Below are 15,769 nucleotides of genomic sequence, written 5' to 3' on the forward strand. Positions count from 1 at the left end.
AGCGGATTAAAAATGGTCTATAGTAATGTAAGAGTAAAAGAAATATACTGAGTCAAAGTTAAGCTTTGGCTAACAAAAGTGAGAGGATAAGGCAAAAGAATTTCCAAATATGCCAATGGATGGTAGATAGTCTATGGAAACTTGTCAGGAAGCACAAAATTATTAATATACACACACAGAGAGAGATGAATATCTATACATCTATCTATCTATCTATCTATCTATCTATCTATCTATCTATCTATCATCTATCATCTTACAGTGTGGCAGGAACCAATACAAGTATTTTAGACAAACTCTTAATTTAATCAGGACCACAAACCTATGTATGTAATTGGTCTTTATTTTTTGAAAGGGTTGGAAACTGGTCTAAGGGTTTATAGAACAAGATGAGATACATTTTGATAGAGTCGAATATTTAATCATGTTATTTGAATTTGTAAAGTTTAAAATTTTAAAGATGTTATTTAGCTAAATATCATGCTTGTTTTAAACACCAACAGTAGGTATAATAAACAACTGTGAGAAGACCTACTGATCTTAAGACACTTCAGATAAATATAATGAGGTTTCCTCCTGATGCTAAATACTCTTTACATGCTCTGGTACAGTGCTCATCTTAAAGGATAAGTATAAATTTATCTGTCTTAATTTGAGGTTTCAATTAGTTTGCAGTCAATATTATTTTATACTAGTGGCCCTGCACACGAATCCGTGTGCAAGTAGTTCGCTGCTGCTTGCCTCAGCTGGCCACCCTGCCCACCACTGCTCGTACCTCTGCACCTCTCTTAGCTCACTGTCCCACCCTCCTGTAGCTCTCTGCCCACTGCCCCGCCCTCCTGTAGCTCTCCACTCATAGTTCGCTGCCCTGCCCTCCTGCTGTTTGGTCATTAGGCATCACGGTGTAACAACCATTTGCATATTACCTCTTTATAATATAGGATTAGTTTCACTTATTTTCTCATGCCAGGTGTTATTAGTTCCATTTTACACACCAGTAAACTAGGAGTACTGAAAGATTGCCTGCATCCTAATACTCAAAGGCTTTTGACTCTACAATGTTAGCGATTAAAACGTTTAGTAAAGTTGGAGATTTGGGGTACAAATTTCGAATCAGTTATATTAGATGGTTTCAGTTGAGGACCAGGAAAAAGGATATTAGAAAACCCAGATGCAAACACCTAAGACCTTTATCAGGGACTAAAAGTGAAGTTATGGATTTAGGAGGATGAATGCTTTAGGAGAAATGAAAAATGGCAATCAGGTAAAAGGTAAAGAACCTATTGAATATATAATACAAAGCAATTGGGCTTGCATTTAGTGTGATTAGGAGATAACAGATAAAAGTATCATCTAAAATGGGAAAGTATAATTGAGCTTAGGCTGGATATACAGAGGCAAAAGTGATGGATCCATGTGTATTTATCCAGAGTTTACCATGAAAACAGAGTCACTGGAGGAAAATAAATTCAACACTGAAAACCAAAACTTTAAATGAATCTGACCAAAAAATAGCTTCTTATATCGGATATATTTCCTGGGAAAAGATACAGTGTCTTCTCTTAATAAGCAAGGAACGAATAGAAAAAAATTCCACCATCTTTGAAAATGTACCTTTTCAAGCTACAATTTATGTTATGATTTATATTTACGGATGTGATATTTTATTGAGAGACATTTTGTATGAAATAAATATATACATTGCAAAGTGAACTATATACGTGCAAATGTATGTGTGTAAAGGAGAGTGGGAGGGAAAAAGAAAAAGAGCGAATATGAATGAGTGCAAGTTATAAATACTTTAAAACTATAGGCGGGCCCTGGCTGGTTTGGCTCAGTGGATAGAGCATTTGCCTGCAGACTGAAGGGTCCTGGGTTCGATGCTGGTCAAGGGCACATGCCTGGGTTGGCTGTTCGATCGCCAGTAGGGGATGTGCAGGAGGCAGCCAATCAATGATTCTCATCATTGATGTTTCTATCTCTCTCTCTACTATCCCTTCCTCTATGAAATCAGTAAAAATATATTTTAAAAAACTATAGGTGGTTATAAGATTACTAAGAATTTCGTGCACGGGGGGTGAGGGGGGGAGGTGTTCCTCAGGACAGCCTGCACCCTCTCCAATCTGGGACCCCTCGAGGGATGTCCGACTGCCCGTTTAGGCCCTATCCAGGATCCTAAACAGGCAGTCGGACATCCCTCTCACAATCCAGGACTGCTGGCTCCCAACTGCTCGCCTGCCTGCCTTCCTGATTGCCCCTAACTGCTTCTGCCTGCCAGCCTTATCACCCTCTAACCACTCCCCTGCCAGCCTGATTGATGCCTAACTGCTCCCCTGTCAGCATGTTTGCCCCTAACTGCCCTCCCCTTTAGGCCTGGTCACCCCTAACTGCCCTCCCCTGCAGGCCTGGTCCCCCCCAATTGCTCTCCCCTGCAGGCCTGGGTCCCACCCAACTGCCCTTCCCTGCAGGCCTGGTCACCCCCAACTTCCCTCCTCTGCTGGCCTGGTCACCCCTAACTGCCCTCCCTTGCAGGCTTGATTGCCCCCAACTGCCCTCCCTTGCAGGCCTGGTCCCTCCCAACTGCCCTCCTCTGCTGGCTATCTTGTGCCAGCCATCTTGTGTGCACATGGGGGCAGGATCTTTGACCACATGGGGGCAGCCATCTTGTGTGTTGGAGTGATGGTCAATCTGCATATTACTCTCTTATTAGATAGGATAGAGGCCTGGTGCCTGGGTGGGGGCCAGATGGTTTGCCCTGAAGGGTATCCCGGATCAGGGTGGGGGTTCCCTTGGGGTGTGGGGCGGCCTGGGTGAAGGGCCTGTGGTGGCCGGCCACACCCCCTGGCGACCCAAACAGAGGCCCTGGTATCTGGGATTTATGTATCTTCTACAATTGAAACTTTGTAGCCTGGAGTGGGGGCCTAGGCCAGCCAGGGCTGCAGAGGCTTTGCTTCCTCAATTGTGGGGGCAACCCTTTCCTCCTGCTCTCTCAAGCTCTGTGGCTGCCGCCAGTTCTGTTTGGATTTGTTTACCTTCTATAATTGAAACTTTGTAGCCTTGAGTGGAAGATTAGGCCGGCAATGGCAGGCGGAAAGCTTGGCTTCCTTTGTTACTGGGGAAACCCAAGCCTCCCTCCTGCGCTCTGTGGCTGTAGCCATCTTGGTTGGGTTTATTTGCATATTTGCTCCTGATTGGCTGGTGGGCATGGCTTATGGGTGTGGCTTGTGGGTGTAGTGGAGTTAGGGTCAATTTGCATATTACTCTTTTTATTAGGTAGGATATTCTTAGATAAAAGAAATGTTCCAATTCATATGCATTTATATGGTGGACTACCAGGATAATGAGACTGGTGAACACGTCAAAAAAGTTGAATGGAATCAGAATAATCAAATATAAGATAGGAAATATTCCAAAGTCACCTTGAAATAACTATAAAATTGGTGTTGGCAGCTTAACAGTGACAGAAGTCAAGATATTATGCTGCTGTTAAACCACAAAGATGCAATTGTTATTTTAATCTAAAATCTCATGTCTGAGAAAAAATCTTGAAACTAGGCATTGTTCTTAAAAATAAAAGTGCACCCATTGATAAGTGTCTGACTTGACTGCTTTTCATTTTTAATCCCCAATAGGGAGAATAATAAAAGTATTATAATATCCTGTTTTATCTTATCTTTAATTTCTAAAAATGAATCTCAGGGTTTTTGGTTTTTTTTGTTTTTGTTTTTGTTTTGTTTTTCTTTCAGACAAGCACCTAATGCCCTGGAAGATTATGTCATTAGGTTTAAAATTTTTTTGAGATGTTTTTATTGTTAGAATACTGCTTTGCTTAAGTAATGAAGGTTAACCTTTTGAGTTTTTAATGTGTGTGTGTGTGTATGTGTGCACGCGCGCACGTGCACACACACACGGGAGCACACTAAGGGACACTCATAATGTTTGTTCTTCTAAAATATTTAGTTGCAGTTTTCCTAGTTTAGAAGACAGTGCTATATTCCCCTTATTACCCTTTGAAGTCTCATATGACTCCCACATCAACCCAATATAATGTCTTGAATGTTTTAATTATTTTTATGACATCTAATCTCTTCTTTAAAAGCTTCCTACATTTTACTTTATAGACCAGCATACTCTTTCTTTAAAAATATATTGTTTCTTAACTAATGAATTAATTTTCTTTTCACTGATGATTTCTGGCTGCTTAAATTAAAAGTGCCTATAATATCAAAAGCCAAAATGATGCAAATAGGTCAACTAAAAGGGATAACAGTTTGGTTTTGACTGTTTTTCTAAGTATTATTTTGAGCTTCCAAGCAGCGAATGTATTTTTAAAAACAAAAACAAAAAGCAAGACACAGCATTCTATGTAGCCCTCAGTAAGGAAGGTTCCTTCATTGCTGATTTCACTAAATTCCACCCAACCCTTTCATTTTAAAGCCTCAGTGTTTCCCATCTGTATAATGAAGATAATGCCAATCGTGCAGCACTATAAGTAGTCTGATAGCTTGGTCACCCATACTTCAGCAGGCTGAACACTGGGCCATTTATCCAGGAGTAGCCTCTTTTGCATTGAGTTCAGCTCCACGGTCTTGGTTTTGTAGAAGAAAACGGTGGCAGTGGTGGTGGTGGTGGTATGACAGTGGTGATGATAGTTAACATTTATTTGGAACTTATGCTAGATATTTTGCTACATATTTACCTGGCTTAAGTCATTTAATCCTGAAAACAACCCTATGCAATAGGTATGTTTTAAATTCCCATTTTACATGGAGTGAGTTCATATTCACATATGTAATATGAATCTGCTGTATGTTTACATATGATGCACATTGGCCTCATAATGACAAATATTGGAGAACTGTCCTGTAGTATAAGTTATTAATTGAGGGTAATAAATTCAGAAGAGGCAGAGTTACAGTTTTGCAACATATAAAATAAAATCTGAACAGCCTACAGAAATGCTTTGAAAATACAGAGAGCAAAATATTTATTTGCTTTTTTATTTTCTTTCCTTTTAGAAGAGCAAGCATGGCATGTTTCTGAAAGTTTTTGCAATTTATCTAGTTGCACCAATGTATTCAAAAGTAATTTTATTTTTTGCAAAGTGTGTCCTGATGCACTACATCATTTGATTGCATGGAAAGATATTAGCCCCGGTAAGAAATATTAGTGAAACCTATTTCAGTTTGACAGTCTGTACATTGAGATGGCTGCAGTTATCTATTTACATCTCTCTGTTCTGTACAAAAGCAGCATCTTACACGATGCAGATAAATAATAGTGACATTTTATCTCCCTTTCTAAAGTTGAATTCCGGAAGGTAGGATCCTTTCATGCTTACATTACCAGGACAAACTGAAAGAGATAAATCCTTCAGGGATGGGACAAGAGCGGAAGTTAGGGAATTAATGCTTAGATGCTTCTTCTGATCTATTTCTCCCATTCTATGTGTTAAAAATATATACCATATGTCATGCAACATGTTTTAATCCCATCAAAATTTCTCACACATTTCCTTAGGAGATACATTTTTGCTGCCAAAGTTTTCCCTGCTAGAATGCTGACTTACTGTTCCTTTGCAGAGTTTCATGGTTTATTTTACGATACTATGTTATTAGAACTTCTCTGGCTATAATTTTTATAAGGAAAATTAATCCCAGGGGAATTTATTTTGAGAGCAGTATGCTTCACGGTGACGGAGAAGGAGAGAAATATTTCCAGAAAGCAATGTATCCTTCATTTGTTTTAATAGAACAGAAATTCCTTTGACAGCATGTGTGAAAGCCTTTATTATACCCAGCATTTAAATTCAGTCCTTGAACTGGGGTTTTCCCTGACAATTTAAGGGTCAATTTTGGAATAGTTCTTGTGTCCCATGTCGCTTTTTAGTGATAACACTTTATGTAGAAGAGCAAATTTAGAGGAAATTATTCTCTTTTTTTGTAATATTAACACATGACTTACAGCAAGTGACAGAAAACCTGCATGCAATAACCCTAAGAAGAATTTTCTTTGTGCCGGTTTTTTGTTGTTTTTTTGTTTTGTTTTGTTTTGTTTTGTTTTGTTTTTTTAAATTAGTGAATAACAGTGAATGCAATTAGGTAAAGGACAGCTTGGGCTACTTTTCAATTGGAAAAGAAGAGAAATTTAAAACTTTACCCCAACAGTTAAGTCTATGTTACCTTCATTTTCTCTGTGTGTTGCTTTAGTTTAAATCCTATAATATCCTTGACGTTTTAACTCACTTTACACAATACTCTTTACCTAATTCAGGGTGGGGTCCACGCTGTCCCCCTAATATTTGATTTTAATAAACCCGGGGTCACTATTAGCTATCCTTGACTTAAGTAATCAAATATAACAAAGCCAGAGTTATTTTTTGTAGAAATTAAGTTGTTCCTAAATCTATGCACCCTGTTTCCAATCAAGGGCTCTAATTGTAATGACATTCCCTCACAGAGAAGCTATTAGCATTTATGAGCTATATTAAGAAGAAATAATAAACACAAACACATGTGGGCACAGTTCCAGAGGTGCTCTTTGGGTTTCCTTGCTATTATAAGATAGAGCAGAAGTGAATGTCAGCTTTGGAAATGGCATATTTTTACTAAACTCAGTCTGCTGGTTGGTCACGGCACAAATGTGATTTTTTAAGTTCTTCTATGGGACTTCATAAATGCAGGGATGCAATCTAAAGAGTTATTTCATGTCATAACACAACAGGCAATATACTGATGGTAAATATCAAATAATTCGCTTCTTCCCTCCACCACCACCCACCACATAACACTTACACACATTAGGCTTCAGCTTCTCTTTGTCAGACTCAAATTGGATTTCTTTTGTTATCAGCTCTAGGCTCAGACTTCTATGACCCTAATTTGGCAGCTCTTCAAGGAGTTTATAGCAAAAGCCTTTTCTGTTTCTAACAAAAAGTACAGCTCAAATCTACTTGCAATAGTGAATTCTGTTTGAAGTTTCATTTTACAAAAGATACCCCACTCTCTGAACTCATTTAAAAATTATTTCTACTGTTTCTGTACTGAGTAGTCAGTACATTTTAATTTGGAGTGAAAGTAAATTGTTTTTTTTATAAAGGCTACATTATGATTTTTCATAACCTGACTTCATAGTTAAATGTAAAGCAGAAACAGTATAAAATATTCGCTATACTATAAAATAAATGTTATATTTCTTAAGGCCACTGTTTGGCTAAGTTAAACTAATCTATATTCCAGAAATTTAAAAAATTATATAAGATTGATCATGATTTTAAATGTAATTGATTCTAGGTAAACTTATAATTAGGAAATCAGATTTCAGGATTATGTTACTAGTGGAAATTCTCATATGATTTATATATCAAAATATAGTCAAATGCTTAAGATTGCCTGTGTTACTGTGGGAAATAAACAGTAAATTGAGGTCATGTCTTCTTATAAACTATAACCTATACATGTTATCATGGATAATTTTGCATGTTGCATTTCTCATTACAGGAATTCTAATGAGGGGATCCAGTAAAATATTGATAAATAAATGATGAGGTGAAATGCATGTTCTGACAAAGTTGTAATTGAAATTGAATGTCACTATATTGCTAAGATTTTTTAAAATTAACCCTTGCCATGCTGATTATGGGATGTTCCATTTGGAGAATTAGTTTTCTTATTTGATCCCTGGATACAGCAACACAGATCATAGCAGAAACTGAAACAGAGATGTTAAGTTAAAAGGATATCATCATAGTTCACATCATACAAAAACAGAAATAAAGGGAGAAGAAGATATTGTATAGTGGTCTGTTTTCCATGAAAAGAAGTCACAGACTGGGAGTTAAGAGCATGCATTTTTTATGAAAATATGGTTGACATTCAATGTTATATTAGTTTCAGGTGTAGAACATAGTGATTCAACATTTATATACTTTACAAAATGATCATAACAATAAAGTGAGTCAGCATACAAAGTTATTACAATATTATTGACTACTAGAGGCCCGGTGCAAGAAATTTGTGCACAGAGTGGGGGGGTTCCCTCAGCCCGGCCTGCACCCTCTCCAATCCAGGACCCCTTGGGGGATGTCCAACTGCCTGTTTAGACCTGATCTCTCTTGCAATCCAAGACCTCTGGCTCCTAACTGCTTGCCTGCCTGCCTGATCGCCCCTAAGTACTCTGCCTGGCTGTCTGATGCCCCTAATAGTTCCCCTTCCTGCCTGATCACCCCTAACCGCCTCTGCCTGCCTGCCTGATTGCCTCTAACCTCTCTGCCTGCCTGCCCAATCGCTCATAACTGCCTCTGTCTGTCTGCCTGATCTCCCCTAACCTCTCTACCTGCCAGCCTGGTCGCCCCTAACTTCCCTCCCCTGCAGGCCTGATCACCCGTAACCACCTCTGCCTTGGCCCCTGCCACCGTGGCTGTGTCTGGAAGGACGTCTGGATGGATGTCTGGAAGATGTTGGTCTAATTAGCATATTACCCTTTTATTAGTATAGATTATTAGTATAGATATTCCCTGTGCTGTACATTACATCCCCATGACTTTTTCATTTTATAACTAGAAGCTTGTACCTCTTAATCCATTTTATTTATTGCACCCATGCAACCCACAAGTTTCACTTGTGATTATTACAATGACTTTTGTTATTTTCCACTTCTTTGTCCCAATTCATTCTAATTGGGATTTAACTTATGGGGGTAATTTATTTTATTATATGTTAGGAGAAACAGAGAAATAAAGAACAAATGGTTAAAAATGACATAAAGTTTTAAGAGCTAACTGAGAATAACACAGACTTTGGTGGCATAGATAAGGGTGAGTGAACCGCATCCTAATCTAATTACCTAATTGACCAGAGTGTAGGTAAGAAAAATGTGTAGAAGGGTGACCAGGTTTCCGTATTGTACAATATTTAATCATTCATCCTTTTGCTACATTCAAGGACATAGACATTAAATTAAGAATTAAGGCTCCTTGATTTTCTTAAATCTTTATTGTTGAAAGTATTACATATGTCCCCTCTCCTCCTCCCCCAATGACCTCGTATAACCAGCCCACACTCCTCACCCCAGGCCTTCACCATCCTTTTGTCTGTGTCCATGGGTTATACATATATGCATACAAGTTCTTTGGTTGGTCTCTTCCCACCCACCATCCCCCTCCTTGATTTTTTAACCTGTATGCGGGTTGAAAGTACAATTACCCTATTCCCGTGGTCGGCAAACTTCGGCTCTTTGGCCCCTTGAGTGTGGCTCTTCCACAAAATACCACGGCCTGGGCGAGTCTATTTTGAAGAAGTGGCATTAGAAGAAGTTTGTTTAAAAAACTTGGCTCTCAAAAGAAATTTCAATCGTTGTACTGTTGATATTTGCCTCTGTTGACTAATGAGTTTGCCGACCACTGCCCTAGTTAAATCATGGGCTTAGATTACAGAGATAAATCAAGTTTGGGTTTTTACACGAAGTAAGAAGGATTAAGTCTCCCTATCACATCCAACCATCACTATTAGGCTAGATGTCCAAATTAATACTGTTCTGATATATTCTGACCTCCTAATTAGGGAGTAGGAAATACACTGTTCAGGTTCTCTAAAATATTTTAAATGAATTACTTATGTATAGGTTAAGTTTACTTTAGACATTTGTATACATACACTTTATAACTTTTTACTTTATATACATTCACAAAAATAATAACATTTCCTTTTTATTCTTTGATCATGGTATTTTAGGGCTTACAGTATATTATTCTGTTTTATGATGACATTTTCAAATTGCCCCCAAATTATAGTATATTCAAAAATGTATTATATGCCTTTTCCCCTAAGCTTATTATGATTTTTCTAGAGTCAAGAACCAGAATTTTCTCCTTTTATGAATTAGGGGGGAGGGCATATTCTCCCCACAGTCTCTGGAATATGTGTTAGTATTTTTGTATACCTGAATTTTTTGTGACTGACACACTTATCTGGTAGTGAAACATTGGGGAACTCAAACACTGGGAGAAAATTGATGAGGCTGTTCTATGACAGTTGCAAAGCCATCTGTGATGTAGAATGCAGTAGGTTGTAGTTTCTTCTCTAAGTGAGCATTCTTAGAAGTGGACATGGGGAAAATACAAGGAAAGACTTAGGGTGTCTTGTTTTCTTTTGTTTTGGTTCCAGTAGATACTCAGTAATAGACCCCTAAAAGTGTGTGAATATAATATTTATTTTATATAGATTTATAATTTTAAAAATAAATGTAATTATATCATATAACATTGACCTAAGCATTGATAAAATGTACTGTTCTCAGCAGCTAGATCCTCAATTATTGTACATGTACCTATTTATAAAATATAAACTAGTTTAAATAATTATTACACTGTCATTTTCATCAAATTCTGTTTCTTGGTTAGCCATGCTAGAGCATTATCGATTTTATTGATCTTTTCAAAGAACCAGCTTTTGGTTTCATTGTTTTTCTCTATTGTCTATACCTTTTGTTTAAAGTGTATTTAATGGAGTCTTAGCTGAAATTTTTTTAATTATCTAGAGAAGTTTAAATAATCATGAATTCATATGTGCTTGTAAATCAAAGGTCTTCAATTAGAAATTAACTACAAGGCAATGTTTTTTTTTTCAGATATGTGACTTAATCTATTAATGTTAGATATACAAATTATATATAAGGTTGGATTGACCCCAAAGTGTGTTAAAGTTATTTTGGTTTGTTGATATTTTTATTTTGTTACTTAATTTGGCACTTTTTAATTACATCATAATAATAAGAGGCCAAGAGGCATCACACCCAAAACAACCAAATGACCAGTCACCATGAGGTGCATGGAGCACCTCTCAGTCTCCCCCACGGCCCACAGGCTCCAATCGCAGCAAGGGTGGAGGCCAGTGGGCAGGAAGGGTAGCAGGTGGGTGGGCGGGGCTGTGACCTTGGCCTAGCAGCGGGCGGGCGGGGCGTGGTGAGGCAGGCGCAGCTGGGAGCTTGGCTGCGAGCACAGCTGGGAGTGCAGTGGGTGAGTGGGCGGGGTGTGTGCAGGTGGGTGGGGCCACATGATATCCCACACTGGGCCTCTAGTCCTATCTAATAATAGAGTAACATGTAAATTACCATCACTCCGCTACGCCCACGATTGGGCGGCGGGAGGCTGGGGGGCGGGACTCAGGGTGGCCTATCTGGCCATTGAGAGGCAGGGATCCGCTGCCACTGAGGGGGACTACCCTGCTGTTAAGAGGCGCAGGGGGCGGGACTCCCGCCCCCTGCGCCTCTCAACGGCCAATCTGGCTGCTGAGGGGGCCTGCCGTGGACACTCAGCTGCACCTTTCAACGGCAGGGTAGCCAGGTGTCCACGGCAGCCCGCCTCAGCGGCCGTTGAGAGGCGCAGGGAGCGGGTGTCCCGGCCCCTGCACGTCTCAACATCAGGGTAGCCCCCCTCAGTGGCCGCGGACGATCAAAAGTGGGGGAGCTGGATGCCTGTCTGCTCTGGCACCAGCGGACAGGCACCCAGCTCCACCGCAAAAAGCGAAAGCGTGTAGGGGACCCTACACGTGCATGATTCAATCATGCACTGGGCCTCTAGTTTTATTATAATCAGCTAGGGGCATAGTGCATGAATTTGTGCACCTTGAAAGGAACTGTGGGCTGCAAGGCTGCAGTGCTCACAGGGGCTAGTCTCAGCACATCCTCCACACCACCACCTGGCCTCTCTGCTGGCAGCCCTGCTCCCACCAGTGCTTCTCCCATGCATTGATGGTACTGTCCCCAATCTCACCTGCTGATGGCGCAGAGTGATTGGGTCCAGTGCTAGCAGCAGGTGGGAGTGGGGCCAGTGCTGTCAGTGGGTGCAAATGGCGGCTGCTACACCTATCGCCCCTCAGGAACAGGGGGAGATGAAGAAGCCCTCAGGGGCATTCAGCCAGTAGCCACTGCTCGCTCACACCTGTTGATGGTGCAGAGTGATCAGGACCAGTGCCAGGCATTAGCAGCAGGTTCAAGTGGTGGTTCTGGCCCGGCAGTGGGTGTGAGCAGGGCCAGAGCAGGCAGCAGGTGCAAATGCTTGGCTGGACCGTGGCACGTGGGAGCAAGGAATTTTCAGTAACCACCAGAAGTTTGCCCAGATGACAGCGGCCACCTTGGTCTGGCACCCCTGCTCACCTGCTCCACCATCCCACTGCAGCCAATGCCCACCATGTTCCGCACTCTGCCACCTTCTGCGGATGCCCGCCATGTACTGTGTGTGTCCCCTGGTGATCAGCTTACGCCATAGCAACTGCTTGTTCAGTTGTTCCTCCGTACGATCTATTTGCATATTAGGGTTTTATATACTGTATATAGACTAGCAAAGTAGAACCCTGGAGGAACAACACAGCTGTATTAAGCACTTTCCACAATATAGAAGTGTAATGGAGTATCAATTATGCTTATATATCAGAGAAAATAATGTGCATATATATTATAATCAGATCAAATATCTAGGCATTCATGTTATAATAGTCATTTTACTGCATTCATTATAGCCAAAAATAGAATCTGTATTATAGAATTACTAGAGGCCCGGTGCACAAAATTCATGCACGGTGGGGGGGGGGTTGTCCCTCAGCCCAGCCTACACCCTCTCCAATCTGGGATGCCTCAAGGGATGTCTGACTGCCCGTTTAGGCCCGATCCCACCGGGCAGTCGGACATCCCTCTCACAATCCAGGACTGCTGGCTCCCAACTGCTCACCTGCCTGCCTTCCTGATTGCCCCTAAATGCTTCTGCCTGCCAGGCTGATCACCCCCTAACCACAACCCTGCCAGCCTGATTGATGTCTAACTGCTCCCCTGCCAGCCTGTTTGCCCCCAACTTCCCTCCTTTGCTGGCCTGGTCACCCCTACCTGCCCTCTGCTGCAGGGTTGATCACCCCCAACTACCATCCCTTGCAGGTCTGGTCCCTCTCAACTGCCCACCCTTGCAGGCCTGGTCCCTCCCAACAGCCCTCCCCTGCTGGCCATCTTGTGGTGGCCATCTTGTGTCCACATTGGGGCAGGATCTTTGACCACATGGGGGCAGCCATCTTGTGTGTTGGAGTGATGGTCAATCTGCATATTACTCTATTATTAGATAGGATAGAGGCCTGGTACATGGGTGGGGGCCAGCTGGTTTGCCATGAAGGGTGTCCTGGATGAGGGTAGGGGTTCCCTTGGGGTGTGGGGCAGCCTGGGTGAAGGGCCTGTGGTGGTTTGCAGGCCAGCCATGCCCCCCAGTGACCCAAGCAGAGGCCCTGGTATCTGGAATTTATTTATCTTCTACAATTGAAATTTTGTAGCCTGGAGCGAAGCCAAGCCTCCTGCTTGCTCCATGGTGGCAGCCATTTCTGTTGGAATTTATTTATCTTCTATAATTGAAACTTTGTAGCCTGGAGTGGAGGCCTAGGCCGGCCGGGCAGTGCTGCAGAAGCTTGGCTTCCTCCATCGCCCGGGGCAACCCTAGCCTCCTGCTCTTCCATCTCCATGGCTGCCTCCATTTCTGTTGGAATTTATTTACCTTCTATAATTGAAACTTTGTACCCTTGAGTGGAGGCCTGGGCCCACCAGGGTGTGTGGAAAGCTTGGCTTCCTCCATTGCCAGGGAAACCCAAGCCTCCCTCCTGCTCTCTGTGGCTGCAGCCATCTTGGTTGGGGTTAATTTGCATACTCTCTCTGATTGGCTGGTGGGCGTGACTGGTGGGTGTGACTTATGGGTGTGGCAGAGTGGTGGTTAATTTGCATATTACTCATTTATTAGATAGGATGTTTTGAATATGCGTAGTTTATCTTCTTTTGGAGAATGTACAAGCAAGTTTTTATGGAGATCATATTGATTTTGTTGCTAAAAGTTTTCCTTTTTTACATCACTAAATGTTTTCTAATCTTTATTGTTGAAAGTATAACATGTGTCCCCCTTTATCCCCCATTGACCTCTTCCATCCGGCCCCTGCCCACCACCCCATTGTCTGTGTCCATGGGCTATGCATACATGCATACAAGTTCATTGGTTGATCTCTTCCCACCCACCCACCATCCCCTGCCTTCCCCCTGAGGTTCAACAGTCTGTTCTATGCTTCTATGTTTCTGGATATATTTTTGTTCATTAGTTTATGTTGTTTGTTAGATTCTACATATGAGTGAGATCATGTCATACTTATCTTTCTATGACTGACCCAATATTTTTAATGAATATTTCAAGCAAATGAACAAGCACTTATTTTGTTTCAGTCATTTCCTTGGACAGACTGGTTTCACCAAAGGCCATGTGTTAATTGGTCAGATAGAATAAGAATTTATATTTCCACAATCATTTTTTTAATGTTTTTATTTATTCTGGAACTGCCTTTACAGACGTCATAAAAGCACATACGCTGCAGATTTTCCAAGGGCTAGAAGTTGGACATAAAAGTTAAGGGCAACCAGAATTGAAATTGTCCCAGAGAAGCTCTGAAAACCACACTTCCTTAAATGTCCTTAATGAACTCTTCAAGTTCTTCCTTTGTGAACATGCGGAAATTCTGGCCAGGCTTCACGGTGGTTAGCTCTATGTTAGTTGCATTCAGTGTCTCCTCCATTACTTGTTTGAGGATGATGAGTGAGGATTTGATGGCTTCTTTCAGAGTCATAGACTTGTGATAAACTTCTTGCAAGGAGCTCTGGGCACCCTCCTTGGGTGAAGCAGAGCCAATTGCTTGAGCATTATACTGTACAAAGGTCCAAGATGGGTCCATTTGAAACAGCTGGGGACCTTTCTCGTCAACTCCTCCAAATAACAGTGCTATTCCAAAGGGAGGAGACATGGCACCTGAATCTGCATCTTCCTTTCCAAACTGTAGAGCCTGATTGGACACAGCCTGGGTCACACTCTCCACCATCGTCTCATTATAGGTGAACCAATGGTTCTGTGTCTCCACTCTGGCTTTATCAATTAAAGTCTTAGCATCAGCAATTAGCCCCCTCATGGCACAACCTATGTGAGCATCAATCTCTACAATTTTCTCAATGCTGCTTGGTTCCATGAGTCGGGAGGTAATTCTCTTCTCCACAGCTAGGCACACCCCCATGTCTGGATCCCACTGGCTGTAGAACCAAGCTTGATAGCCTCAATGGCATATTCCACTTGAAATAATATTCCTTCATGGGAAAAAGTATTCACACCCCTGTCATACTCAGACTGGGTGAGGAACATGGCAAGAGCAGTAGAATGCGGCAGCAGCTACACGGGGATTTTGAGGGCCAACATGAGTTCACTGGCACCTGGCAGCCACACACCACCACAGATCCAAGGCCCTCAGATTTCGACAATCTTCTTGGGAACTTTGAAACTTCTGTTATCTCACAGAACCCAGAAATTGAATTGAGTCTTTGTTACTAAGCCAGTTTATAGCAAGGGGCCCAGGAGTCAGTAGCTCAATTTTCTACTTCTTTGCATCAATTTTTCTTTTGAAAGTGATGCATTAAATATTGAAGAAGGGCAGGGAGGAGCCTCTGTGAAGTGTTAAATATTTGGTTCAATGGGTCCTATCAGCAGGTAGAGCCTGTGGGGAGATTGTTTATCCAGCAGTAAGATCTCATTATGAGGATGGTGATATATATAGTTTACTTCATACCCGAAGCCATTCTAGGAAACAACTGAGTGAGTGATAGTCATTGTGGGCCCTGTATTGTGCTATTATGACTTGCAGTAACTGGCAGCATATTAGAATAGAGATCAGGGACTCCACTGAATGAAGTTCTGAAATTTCCAAGCTCTTGAATTATT

The 15,769-nt window shown here is 41.5% G+C and overlaps 1 pseudogene; it reads right to left on the reverse strand.

Annotated features, from left to right (window-relative positions):
* Positions 1–14,471: 14,471 nt before the first annotated feature.
* On the reverse strand, positions 14,472–15,196 carry LOC103298413 (proteasome subunit alpha type-5-like; annotated as a pseudogene).
* Positions 15,197–15,769: the final 573 nt, after the last annotated feature.

This window comes from Eptesicus fuscus, chromosome 1 (genome assembly GCF_027574615.1).
Source record: "Eptesicus fuscus isolate TK198812 chromosome 1, DD_ASM_mEF_20220401, whole genome shotgun sequence".
NCBI lineage: Eukaryota > Metazoa > Chordata > Mammalia > Chiroptera > Vespertilionidae > Eptesicus > Eptesicus fuscus.